Raw genomic sequence first — 12835 nt, forward strand, 5'->3', positions numbered from 1 at the left:
TGAACTTACACTCCAATGCTACCAGTAGTTTGGTGTGATAAGCAGGCTTATTACATATTCTTGGTCCATAATGGTGACAGGTGACATTTTGCCTAAACAGTGTCCGGGATAATCTGTTACAGGTCGGCCTTTAGGATTATCTGCCTTTCTGTAGATATCATATTTTTTCAACACTATTCCAAAAGTGCTTGAGCTAAGGTAACTTCTGGCTCGGAAATAGATCAGAGAGGACAAAGATGGCTGACTAAAGGGAGCCAGAAGAGTACATTTTGCATTAGCAAAACCGTGGCATGGATGCCTTCGTTAGATGCCAGCTTCCGACCACACCTTGGCCAACATAAATCTTCAGTGCACTCCCACTCACTTACATGTGAACTGCAATTCCCCTCATATTCTGAGCTTCATAGCATTGGGAAAATGACTTAAATAAACCCACTGTGTTTTAAACAATGGTGCACTGCTCAGAGCATACCTTGGGCAAAATGTCTTATCCCCTCTGCTGTCCAAGTGTTGGTGCCTTGCTAAAGTCAACGTCTGGTCCCTAGGAACAGAAAGTAGGAGGCAGCAGGTGTTTTAGTTACCTTCTTTCTGCTAAGTCACAATACCCAACACCCACAACTCTCAGGAGGAAAGATTTTGGCTCACAGTTTGTAGAGGTTTCAGTCCATAGCCAGCTGGTACCAAGGCAGGGTAGCATGGCAGCAGGAAGCAGAGAACAATCAAGAGAGGAAGGAGGAGGGCCGGAGATTTAGCCCACTGGTTCTGCTGCCTGCCTCGCAAGCGCAAGGACCCAAGTTCAATCCCTGGAACCAAAAAAAAAAGAGAAAGGAAGGAGGAGATAGACCCTCCCCAGCCACACCCCTAGTGACCCATTTCCTCCAACCAGGCTTCACCTCCCAATGTCACATTTAGCTATAAACTTATCAGTAGACTAATCCACTGATGAGTATCACACCCCATGATCCAATCGCTTACCCAAAGCCCCACCTATGAGCACATGAGGCTTTGAGGGGACATCTAGATATAAACCATAACGACTGGCATGCAGTGACTCGCTGCTGGAGTGAGTGGAAAGATCTGGTCCCTTCATGTCCATTTGGGACAACTCTAAAAGTCATGCCAGCTGCAACACTCCCCTTCAGATAAGCTGAGGCCCTATTTCAATTGCTCAGCAGTTCAATGTCTCCCTATTCCCAAATTTCTTCCTTCACTCCTTTAATGCGTCCCCAGAAGATTCTCCAATAAACTTCCTGCAGGTAAAAATCTCTATCTAGGAATCTGAATCCCAGATCACCCAACCTAGGATAACATCTGAGCAGTAACCACAGTATACCTGGAGAAAGGTAAGTCATTCTTTCTAAATTCAGTAACAACGGAGATAGAATGTAGCATAAAAAGAGATCATTAACACTGACCTTTGCTATGATTCTTCATGATTAATTTGCAAAGTTCCCCCTCAGGACATGGAAACATTTATAGTCTGGAGATATTTTTAGTCTAAAGACATTTTTAATGGTCATGACTGGGAAGGAGAGAGATTGCTACTGGCATCTAGTGGGTAGAAGCCAGGGATGCTGCCACACATTGCAGAGCCCTCATGACAAAGAATTAGCTGGTTCAGAATGTCAGTGGTGTTGTTGCTGAGCCACTCTCCCGTAGAGGTATGGAATAGCATTTGGCACATTATTCAGTTGAGTTATTCCCTGTCTCCCAGTCAGGGTACATAATGTCTCCTTGCTGGTCCTAGGCCAGACACAGTACATAGACTATGTTTTTGCAAGAATGTGAACCCTGGGTTTGGCCTCTCCCCACTGCCAAGAAGGTGGTGTCAACATGTCTAGGGGAACTTCTGCCCAGACACTCACCCACCAGGATGCGGTCACCAGGAGTCCATCTGACAAATGAGCACTCACTGTGTACAGATAGTTCGACAGGTGAACAGTGAGGTGCTCTGCGTATCTCCAGGTTCCTGAGGGAGAGGCAAGCAGGACACCAGAGGTAGGGGAGAAGGATCATCTACCATATGTGTAAGTGGGAGGGGGCTGAGGAAGGGTGGATGTTTGATCCTCTGTGAGGAGACTGCACTCAGTGAAACTCTAGAATGTTAGTCACCTATTTTGTACACACACACACACAAAGGGTAATATTAGGCTACCCTTCCAACTACCCAGAACTGTAATTCTGAACTCTGTCACTTTGTTTGAGAATCAAAATTGTCACTTGTGAAAAAAGGGCATCTGAAATAAATAGACATTTCTCAGACAAAGAAGTAGAAATAGCAAATAAACATATCAAAAAATGTGCAACATCACTGGTCATTCCAGAGATGCAAATGAAAACAACACTGAGATTCCACCTCACCCCAGAAAGAATGGCTGCTATCATGAAATCAACCAATAACAAATGCTGGCAGGGCTGTGGGGAAAGAGGAACTCCTGCTCCACTGCTGGTGGGAGTGTAGACTGGTGCAACCACTGTGGAAATCAGTATGGAGATACCTCAAAGAACTAGGACTGGAAGTCCCATTTGACCCAGCTATTCCCCTGCTGGGGATCTTCCCCAAAGAATTAAAAGAATCATACCACAGTGATATATGTGCACCCATATTCATAGCAGCATGATTTGTAATAGCTAAAATTTGGAAGCAGCCCAGATGCCCATCAACTGGAGACTGGATAAAGAAAATGTGGTTTTTTAATAAAATGGAGTACCACTCAGCCATAAAAAATGAGAAATTAGACATTTATTGCTAAATGGATGCATATTGATGCAATACTCTTAAATAAAATAAATAGGACACATATGTGTAAATACCAAATAGTTTCTCTAGTGTGAGAAACAAAGGGTAAAAAAGGACTAAAGGGTATAATAGATAATGTGAAATAGGAAGAAAAGTTTCAAAGGGGAAGACGAAGTGGGAAGGGTAGGGAAAAGAAAGAAGAGGATGGAATAAATATGAGAAAAAGAAAAATGGAAACAGTCTTTGTAGATAGGGAGGGATGGAGGGGTTGAAGGGAGGGCAGGGGAATGGGGAAAAAATAAGAACCAAGAGAGATTATGTAAAGGTGCAAATTTCCAATGATGTATGTCATTATATTGCATACCTTAAATGTACTAATATAATTAATTTTTAAAATTGTCACATGTAGAGCTTGTAAAAAGAATACTAATGCCTCCATCCCATCCCAAAGCAACTGGATCAGAATCTTCAGTAGTAAGACTCAAGAATCTGTATTTCAAAAACCCTGATACACAGCCCTCTGGGAACTGACAGCAGCACACTGCTGCCAGTAGTGTGTAATGGTACCAACCTCCCAAAGGGGCCTGCCCCAAAAAGAGCCTTCACTCAGGGCTTTGGGCAAGGCCTTTAGTGGGTTACCCCTCCCTGGACATTGTAGGATCCTGTGATTTCCCTGAAACATTTCTTATAACTTGAATGGTACATGCAGCCCGCTGGGTTCTCCACTAAGTAAAGTCCCCACACTTCTAGAGGGAGCTCTTACCATGACAAGGATGGGGCTCTAAGGAAGATAAGAGGAACTTTTATTTCCTTATCATCTGTGAGTTGAGTTGTACCAGTGATCACAATTTAGCACCACTGGGGTAGTCACTATAGATTCTAAATCCAAAAAAATGGCCTTGATTTGTTTCATTTGGAGGGATCCAAAGTGATCATGAAAGTGGAAGTGTATATGGTTTGGAACATTATCCACTTACCTGACTAATCCCAGGGTAACTGCATAGATATATAGTCACTGGACATTATGTATATACATGCATATGTGCGAATAAATGTGTATACATATCATATAATTTCAAAATGGAAATTAGGAAGGCAATAATGTGAAAAAATATAACACCTGAACCCTAGAGTATAAAATATTGTTATTAAACTTTTTAAGACAAATTTCTTGAGGTTTCCATCCAGTCTTTCAAGAACTCACTACAGCCATCAATGGTGAGCTGGAATTACTACCAGGTGTTAATACTGTAAAGAGAAATAATCCCTCACATTAATTTTAAAATGTGCAACTTAAAAATTATAGTCATAAATACACTAAGCTGCTAAATGCTGTCTGATTGATTAGCCAGTTTCAGTTTTTTATTTCCTTCTTATGAAACTGTGACAGATCTTTCATTTTATGAAGATGTATCTTGTGGCCAAACATCACTTGAAACAGACCCACTTAAAACTTAAAGATTGGAGGCTGTGGATTGGGCCTCTACCACAGATGTAAATGTAAGGGGACTTTTGGACCCATCTCCAACAGGTGCCCTGAGCAGCTAAGATAGGAAGTTGGGATTTCAGACCTCGAATTCAAGTAGTCAATATTCATTAAGCCCGTATGGTTGTCTCTAGTCCTACTGAGAAGAAAAGAAAATTAAGAAATAATAAAAATTATCCAAGCATTACTTTTTAATAGTAACAAAACTTTTGTTTGTGTATAGCTAAAATATATTCAAGGTGCTAATGATATATACCTAATTATTTGAATGTTAATTAGCTGAAGATAGATATCCAGACAGGTAGATAAACTGAAGAAGTGCAATGTCCATGTCTAAGTTTCTCAGAATGCACAGAAACGGAGCGACCCACAGAACTGGGATTTCACAGGCTGCTTGACTAACACTCCTCTGATTATACAGCTTATCTCATTTTCCCAAGAAGAAAACTATTTATGAAGAGTCACGGCCCTTTCTCTGGGTGGATGGAAATGCTGCCCTCAAGCCGCCAGCACAACCTGGAACAAGAATGCTTCAGTGCCTCCCATGGCACTCTGGGGACTCTTACCACACACATATTTATCTTCTCCTCCCTGTGCATATGAAATTCCACTGTGAGGAAAGCCCCTGCTCGCCAAGTTACTGACTTCTCTCAACCTACGTCTTCTTGGGTGTAAGGTAGCGCGCCCCAGCTAAGGCCTCGCTCACACTGAGCGATGGGTTTGTCTCTCCATGACCCCGGAGCCGTGTGCCATCTTCTTCCATTCTCTCCCCGTTCCTAGACCACACTCTCAAGCCCCTTTCCCTCTGCTCACTGGTCTTCAATCTCTCTGCGACCCTGAACAATAATCCTATTACCTCCCTGAACTCTATCCAGGACGTTCATCTCCATCCACCTTTTTAATGGCATTGTTAATGATTTGAGGGGAGTAAATCACAGTCAAGATAATGGCTGCAAAAAATTAATAGACATGATTTTTATGATATAATATACTAGTGTACTAATCGTGAGAACAGTTAATTGAAAAGCACTAAATATTTTATTATCCATTCAGCATTCTGTCTCCTTTTACCATTCAGCATTCTGTTTATTCTTTTCCCCCATTCTGAACTTTTTACCTATTATTCTTTCATAATTTCCCATAAAGGAAAACTGCAGAGTAAGATAAAGGAGATTCTAATGACTACATCTAATTACAGAAAAGAGTAAATCACCATTTAGCATGTCATAATCTCAAGAAAAGGGGACAAGGCACAAGTCAAGGAGAAGCTAATGCCTTGAGCTTGGGGAGAAATCTAATATAATCCAAGAATTGTTAAAATATTTGAGAAAATGGAGTGTTTTTCTAATTCTTGAGAAAGAAGTATCTCTTTCTTTCCACATGAGAATATTGTTTCAATTGGCTACACTGCTTGGTTTGGTCCTTTAGCTGTGGGCCACACACCTAAGAGGGGACAGCACCGTGTCTCATTCATCTCTGTAGCCTTAGCTCAAAGCCAGCACGTAGGACCAGAGCAAACACCACCATTCCACTGCTCCTTCCACGCACAACGTGAGGACCCCATTCCCCTTAGGACTGCCGGACCCACTCGGTTATTGTGCATCCACTTTCTTCCATGTTAAGAAAAACAAGTGCCCACAAATCAGAATGTCCACCTTTCCACTATCAGATGATAAGAGTGGCTTCCTTCACAGTGAAGTCAGGTATTTCCACATCTGATAAATCCAATAAAAATTCTCAAAGACTGCATTCAGTGCTCAGACTTGCTGGTTAGTTTACATAACAGTTGAATTTGGTTTTCTTTCTTGGGCTGGGAGGAGGATAAAAATCACAGTACCGTATAAATTCTTGAAACCTAACAACCCTCTACCCCAGTTGCTATTATCATCTTCATCTCAAAGGAAGTCAGATAGCAAAGCTTACAAGCTGTGTTCAATCATCCAGAGCTGGCTCTGAGCATGTTTGTCAAAGGGGCCAAGTTTTTCTTTGATTCTCCACCCTCCCTTTGCAGGCTGAGTCCTCATTCCTCAGGCCTCACCATCTCTGTCTCCCATCCTGCCCTTCCCCCCGCTTCTCTGCCACCGCAGCTTTCCCTACAAGATGAAAGGCTTTAAGTATTAACTTAGCCAGAACACTCACATTTTTTTTTCAGAGAACTCTTAAAGGCTGGGGAGAAAATTATAGTTGGAATTTCAAGCCTCGGGAAATATATTCTTTGATCATTAATCCCCAATCTAGAAGAGTTTCAGAATTATCTGGGGAGCCTGTTAAAAATATAGATTCTGGGGTCTGTTCCATGGTCAGACTCCCCAGAGAAGAGCCAGGAATCTGCCCTTGTGCTTGAACACAGCGGGCCTAGAGATGGTCCACAGACTGACCTCCCAGGTCACCACGAGGTCCACCTCTAAGCCCCTTCCCCCAGACTGGCCTGCCTTGACACTGTGGAATAGGAGCTGGAAGGGGCTAATTTACTGGGCAAGGTGGAAGCCATAAGAATATACATGGAATGGAGAGAAAGAATCAGTTATAATAACCACGGCTATATTTTTTGCTGAACAGGATGCTAGCTTCAACTCAATCAGCTGAATCTACCAAAGTGAGATCTTTGATCAGCTAATTGTATCAAGTAAGAAAATGACATTGGCTCTTTTTAATTTCTTCATTCCATTAGTCTATTGTAAAAGGCAGGATTTATAGATGGGCATAAAGGCTTTTCCTTTCCTCCCCCAGAAATGAGAATGAACCCTGGCCATCTCCTAAACCCAGTCCACCTGTTTTTAAATCCAGACGAGGGTTAATATAAAATAATAATTTTCCCATTATTAAGTGGTGGCCTCATAATAATGCCAAGGAGCAGAAGGACATCTGCAGAGGACACCCTTCCCCAACCCTAGGAAGCCTCTCCCTTCACATCTCCTGCCTTGAGAAATTCATCTAAGGGACTTCAACCTAGAGAAAGATGCTCTTAAGTTCCAATTCTTGCTCTAACTCTCTGACTTCTCTTTCAAGGAGACCTCCCTAACATCTACAAAATGGACATTATGGCACCTTACTTACCTACAGTGAGATGTTAGCTCCCTCACCTGAGATCTCAAAGTCTCTTTCAGCAATTTGGTCTCCCTTCAGCCAGTCCTCTACCCTCTCATCCCCCATTCAAAACTGTTTGATGTAAATGAGGGCTCTTACAATTCATATTTGATTGATTTAGATGGTATTTGTTTTATACCACTGGTAAGTTCCTATCTCAATAATAGATAATTATAATACAATTAGCCATGTTATGATGATAAATTAAGACTGTTTTTATCTGAACTATGACAACTTTTATCTGCTGAGGAAATGTCAATGAACTTAGGAAGCCAAAATGGTTAAGCACAGCTTGGATAACCCTTTGGGGGTGGGGTGCAAAACAGGGGATTCAAGTATTGGGCAGCTGTATCATATACCACAAGGCCCCCTCCAACCTCAAGTCTATGAAGTTACTGCTAATCCTAAACACCATTCATTATGGCAATATTATTAATATCAAAATATGTTTTTACTCAAAGATGCTTCCTAGAAAATTATATTTCAGTAAATCAACCCATATTTCATGTTCAATTACTGTGATTCTGCTACACCAAGGAAACATATTCTCCATCACTTTGAGAAGCAAAGGACATTTATTGGTGTGAATAACCTTATTTGCCTACAGTTGATTCCTTTTCAAGAAGCATACCCTGGAATTCACGAAGAGAACTTTTACACTATGTAAGAGTATAAAACTGCAAATTGAAGAGTTGAAGAAAGGAGGTTTTTGGTTTAGCCAGGTTTAGTTTGGTTTGGTTTGGTTTGGTTTTTTTGAGACAGGATCTCACTATGCAGTTCAGGCTGGCCTTAAACTCACTATATAGCTCACTCAGGCTGGTCTCGAACTCATAGTGATCCTCTTCCCTCAGCCTGCCAAGTGCTAGAATTACAGGTGTGCACCACCACACCCACCTAGAAGCTTTTTTAATTAAGTGCTGTGGTTCAGCCCTTTGAATTTACTTAATAACCATAATAAAACAATAGATTTCTCTGCTCATCCTCAATCCATCATTTCTCAGGTGCCATTGCCTTTAACCTCTCACAAAAATCAGAGTTCTTATTGTTATTATTGATAAAGTACAGGATCTGCAATCTCACAATTCTGCCTGAATTGGAGTCAACAGTCATAGACAGTCAATAAAACCATAAGGTCACCAAGTAGGTGCACAATGTACCTCGTGTGGACAGGGACATGATGACCCTCAGTGAAGGCCAGATACTATGCAGGCTTGGTGTCCTCTTGCTTCAGGGCCCACTAGCCACACTTCTCCTCCCTGTCCTGGAGCCTGTGTAAAGAGAATCCAGGGCCCCCTTGTGCTCAGGCTTCCAGGTGGGTCCAGCCAGTGGGAGCATCAGCAGATCAGCGGGTAGGAGGAGAATGAGATAGAGACATGTTTCACTGACTGCCTTCCAGCACAGTGGCTTTGCAGAGCCTCAGCTGAAGGTCAATCTCTTTTCAAGTGGCTCTATCTCCACAGCACTCTGTCTCCCTTTGGATTTCAGTTGTCACTTTTTGTTCTGTTCTCCCAGGCCTGTTGGTGACATAGCTCTCTGCTGGGACTAATCTGGCAGGTCTGAACTATACTTAGTTGTTTTTCTCAAACGCCACCTACACATTTAAAAATAGTTTGTAAACCAGGCATGATGGCTCATGCCTGTAATCCTAGCACTCAGGAGGCTGAGACAGGAGGATTGCCACAAGTTAGAAACCAACCCAGGCTGCATACGAAGACCCTGTCATAAATTAATTAATTAAACTCTCTTCAATAATCAGTCTTGGGCATACTGTTATACCTTGTTGAATCGTAGAGCCTAATCTCGAGTAAGTAGCTCAGGTTCAAGTAAAAAAATCCAAGTTTTTGACCACAACGGGATAAGTCAGACTGGGAAAGGGAAAGTTAGAATCAATGTCCAGAAGACTGCAAGATACAGCAAGTCTGAGATTGAAAAAGGAAAAAGCAAAAACAAACGAAAAATAAGAGTTGGACTAAGAGAGGTGACGCCTTGCAAGGTGAAGCCGAAAGTAGACTCAACTCAGAATAAGAGGGCAAAGAACTGTTAGTAGAAGTGCCTGGTGTTGTTCCAACCTGAGGCAGAGCAGGTAGCCAGCAAGAGACAAATGAGGACATTCATGGGCCCCAGACTGCAGATTGCACATGATTGTCAGGGGGCAGGTTTTTAATGACGCGCTTTTGGGGGAAATTTGAGTTCAAAGGCAGGAATCCATGCAAGAGATAAAAAACTGGGGAAAATCTCTGCTAATGTCACTGAGGAAAAGGCATGCATGGGTCACAGCAGAGCAGGACTGTCAGGCTCAGAATGAAAGCAGATGTAAGACCCCACCGAACCAAATCCAACAGCGCACATGCTCAAAGGCCTTCAAACCATCTCCCTAGAGTCAGGAATGGAACTGAAATCTGAGCAGGAACTGAGATAGAAGCCAGGGAGGGCAGAAGATAGGGGTAAAATAAACCGGTGGCCAGAGTAAAAGGGATTCTTGGGTGGGATAATATGAAGTCTGTTAAACATCTCCTGGTTTACCTTACCTCATAGAGCTCATGTAGGGGGAAATGGTCCCTCTCGTCAAAAAATAAGAGTTTAAGAAAAGGTAGTTTTGTGTATGGCTAGCATTTGTTGAGAACTTCCCAGGTGCTGGAACTGGTTTTATATGCGCCTTCTTAGGTCCATGCAACAACCCTAAGAGGTAGATCCTACCATGACCTCCACACTTTGGATAAAGGAACTGAGACTTACAAAAGGAAAGTCATTTTCCCAAGGTCATTGAAATTTAATGGCAGCACTAGAATTGAACGCCAGCTAGGCCACTCTCCCAGCTACTGAGGCAGTCTCTGGAACAACATGAAAGAATCAAAAGAAGGCTGTGTCCATCAGTCATCTGTGGAGTGCATGTGAGCGGCAGGGTGTGGTGTGTGTATTTATCTAGACAAACAACTGCATAGTTGTAAGCCCTTGGGGAATTGTGTTCTGCTGCAGAGCACTCTCACATGTTATTGCTAGGACAATAATGTCATTGTTTTCAGACAGAAATATTAGCTTTCTCCAGGAGAGGACACTTGCTTGCCTTCTTACTAGTGTAAGCAGCACCTGGTCCACTGCAGTATGACATTCAAAATCCCTCTAATTAGGGCCAAGGATTTAGCTCAGTGGTTCCACCACCTGCCTCGCAAGTCCAAGGACCTGAGTTCTATCCCAGTATCAAAAAAAATTTTTTTCTAATTACCCCCGTGGAGCAGTTCACCTTTTGGGCTCCCAGTCAGGGTCAAGAGTGGAGGTGAAGGAGGAAGGAGAGGAGAGCATCATTGTAGTGGAACAATAGGTTTTCAAAAGCTTTCCAGTCATTTTTTAACTGCAGAATTCTTTTGTAAATGCAATCTTACTCAGAATCTCAGTATCTAAAGTTCATAAGATCAGAACTTCACTGGTCTAAACTTTGGCATCAGACCCCAAACACTACCAGCTCAAGTTTCCCCATATACTCAAAAGTTCTAAGTTATACAATGATCTCTTAGCAGTTTCTTATAAACATAGTCTTACCATATGATCCAGCAATTGTGTTCCTAGGTATTTACCTAAGTGAGTTGAAAACTTATGTCCACACAGATGGACATAGAACACAGATGTTAATAGAAGCTTTATTTGTAATTGCCAACATTTGGAAGCAACCAAGATGACCTTCAAAAAGTAATTGGATTTTTTTAAAAAGTGGTATATCCATCCAATGCACTAATAGGCAGCAATAGAAGGAAATGAGCTATTAAGTCATGAAAAGACATAGAGGAACCTTAAATGCATACTACTAAGTGAAAGAAGCCAGTCTTGGAAGACTACATATTGTAATGATTCCAACTAGACATTCTGGAGAAGGCAAAAACATAGACGTAGTAAAAAGATCCGTGGTCACCAGAGGCTGGATAGAATGAATAGATGGAGTATGAAAATTTTTTAGATCAATGAAACTATTCTGTGTGGTACTATAATGGTAAATACATGATGTTATGCATTTATCACAATCTATAGAATGTACAACACCAACAGTAAACCCTAGTGTGAGCTATGAACTATAATTAAAGAGAATACATCAATATTAGTTCCTCAGCTGTAAAAAATGTACCACACCAATGCAAGATGTTAAAGGTAGGGACAATGAAGGAGAGCAGAGAGGGAATGTATGGAAATTCTACTTCCTGGTCAATTTGTCTATAAACCTAAAATCACTATTTAGTAAAAAAAATTAATTTTTTAAAAAACATTGATCTCAAGAAATACTGAGTGCTCAATAGGCTTAATAAATGCTTATTGGATAAAGTCGCTGATTCCACATTAACCATTCTGACTGGGCATCTCTATGACAGATCAGTGCAACTTAGAGGCGGGTGCCGCACAGTGGGCAGAAAAATGGCCCCTCGAAGATATCCATAGCCTAAACCTCTGAGCCTGGAAGTATGGTTTTTACATGGCAAAGGGTCTTTGTGGATGTGATTAAGATTGAGTCTTGAAATGGAGAGATTATCCTGCATTATTCCATAGGCCAAGTTTTTTCAGGAATCCTTAATGACAAAGGACATTTCTTAATGAGAGAAAAGTGTGACTGCAAAAGATGCATTGAAAGGTACAACATTACTGGCTTTGAAAATGGGGCGGAAGTAAGCTAAGGAATGAGGGTGATCTCTAGGAGCTGGGAAAGGCAGAGAAATAGTCTCTCTCAGAGCCTCTAGGAAGGAACACAGCCCTCCTAGCACCTCGATTTCAGCTCAGTGAGACCCATGTCAGATATCTGACCTGCAGAAATATAAGATGAATGTGTGCTGGTTTAAGCTATTAAGATGTGATAATTTGTTAAAGCAGCAGTATAAAACTCATACAATTCATATATAAACTGGAAAGCCATGGTGAGCTGCTGTCTTGCCTTTCCAGCCCACCGTGGACCCTTCCTCAAGAAGCAGTGAGCCTCTCTACCCCTCAATAAATAATCATCCATCTACTTAGAAATTTAACAGTATATTTTGGTGAGGCAGAACAGTTCATTAGGATGTATTTTTCAGAATAGTGCATGAGCAATTTTACTTAAAAACAAAATTAAGCAACTCTCATTTCAGTAGACTGTTAATGGAAAAATACAGCCTGATGTACTGCAGTTTGTGCTTTGGGGCCAAACAAGCTGTATCTGAATCTCAACTCTGCCCTTAATTAGCCTGTGGTTTTAGACAATACATAACCTGAGCTTCAGAGTCCTTGCTGGGAAGTGATAACATAATAATAATACATAAATGTACAAAATATGAAATCATATATGGACAAAAGAGACATATATAATGTTTTCAAAAGAATAAGCACCGGAAGAAGTGTTAAGTTGTTCCTCTTTTGTTCTCAGTGATGTTCACTGAGCACATTCCTTGCTGGTACTGGTAGCTCTAAGTAAATCTCAAGTGCCAGATTTTGCAATAGGAGAAGTAAGTGGGTAAACAGATGGGAGAGGTAATCTATAATTTAGCTACCAATGTAGTTTTCCATTTGAAAAA

General features: G+C 41.5%; 1 long non-coding RNA gene across 10 annotated transcripts in view; it reads right to left on the minus strand.

Moving 5' to 3' along the window:
• The window catches only part of LOC106010467 (uncharacterized), a 215740-nt gene that overhangs the window by 81238 nt on the left and 121667 nt on the right, over window positions 1-12835 (minus strand). For 6 of the 10 annotated variants that reach the window (XR_015447221.1, XR_015447222.1, XR_015447226.1 and 3 more), the window contains 2 exons: window positions 646-803; window positions 473-541 (listed from right to left, as the gene is read on the minus strand). The exons of the other annotated variants lie outside the window; for them this stretch is intronic. This is a non-coding gene — a long non-coding RNA (uncharacterized LOC106010467). The remainder of the gene's footprint in view (window positions 1-472; window positions 542-645; window positions 804-12835) is intronic. 10 annotated transcript variants of the gene reach the window in all.

Source organism: Heterocephalus glaber, unplaced genomic scaffold (assembly GCF_053883595.1).
Source record: "Heterocephalus glaber isolate CG9 unplaced genomic scaffold, H.glaber_assembly_v1.0 deba00000347, whole genome shotgun sequence".
Lineage (NCBI taxonomy): Eukaryota > Metazoa > Chordata > Mammalia > Rodentia > Bathyergidae > Heterocephalus > Heterocephalus glaber.